The sequence below is a fragment of the Lissotriton vulgaris genome, chromosome 6 (genome assembly GCF_964263255.1).
Source record: "Lissotriton vulgaris chromosome 6, aLisVul1.2, whole genome shotgun sequence".
In the NCBI taxonomy this organism is placed as follows: Eukaryota; Metazoa; Chordata; class Amphibia; order Caudata; family Salamandridae; genus Lissotriton; species Lissotriton vulgaris.
The window spans coordinates 896,097,090-896,097,706 of NC_141694.1; the positions used below are offsets into that span (position 1 = coordinate 896,097,090).

Here is a 617-nt window from a genome sequence, read left to right on the forward strand (position 1 = left end):
GGACTGCCTCCATCTGCAGGCCTGATTCTTGAGCGGTTGTCGCTGCTTGCTCGGGTTGGTCTTCTCACTTCTCTTACTGTGCCTGGCGAGGGGCTTCCCTCTGGCTTGGTGCGGTCGGCTTGGTACTGTCCACGCCTCCGTGGTCCCCTTGCGGGGCTTGGTCCCAGTGGGACCGTTGGGCTGCCTTGCGGGCCTTCCTCGGTCCGGTGTTCGACGGGCTGGTCTCCCTGGTGGCTCGCTTGGCTCCGAGGTTATTTATCCTTCGCCCACGGACGCTCTGCCAGTCACCCCTCGGGTGCTCGCTTCAGCTGCACATATACTTCTATTGGAACGGTACGGTGGAGATTTGCGGGGCCCCTGCGCAGGGGTGTCTCGCAAATTCGGGTGGCGTTCCGCGGGAGTCTCTCTCTCTCTCGTTCTACGAGCTCTTCGGGGTCCGCCCTGTTGGGCCCCGGCCCTCGGTGGCTTTGCGGTTCCTCGCCTTTCAGGTGGTTTCCCTGGTGGCGATGGTGTCTGCTGGGCGGTTGGGTGTGCGGGGGTCGCTCCTCCGCTCCCCGCCCTTCTTGCGGGTTTTTGCCGGACGGGGTTCTTCCTCCGGCATGTCCCCCGTGTCCTTC

General features: G+C 64.3%; 1 non-coding gene across 1 annotated transcript; it reads left to right on the forward strand.

Moving 5' to 3' along the window:
- The first annotated feature begins 295 nt into the window (after nucleotides 1-295).
- Nucleotides 296-402, forward strand: LOC147708127 (U6 spliceosomal RNA). The gene has a single exon (XR_015296944.1). It is a non-coding gene; the product is annotated as a U6 spliceosomal RNA (small nuclear RNA).
- Nucleotides 403-617: the final 215 nt, after the last annotated feature.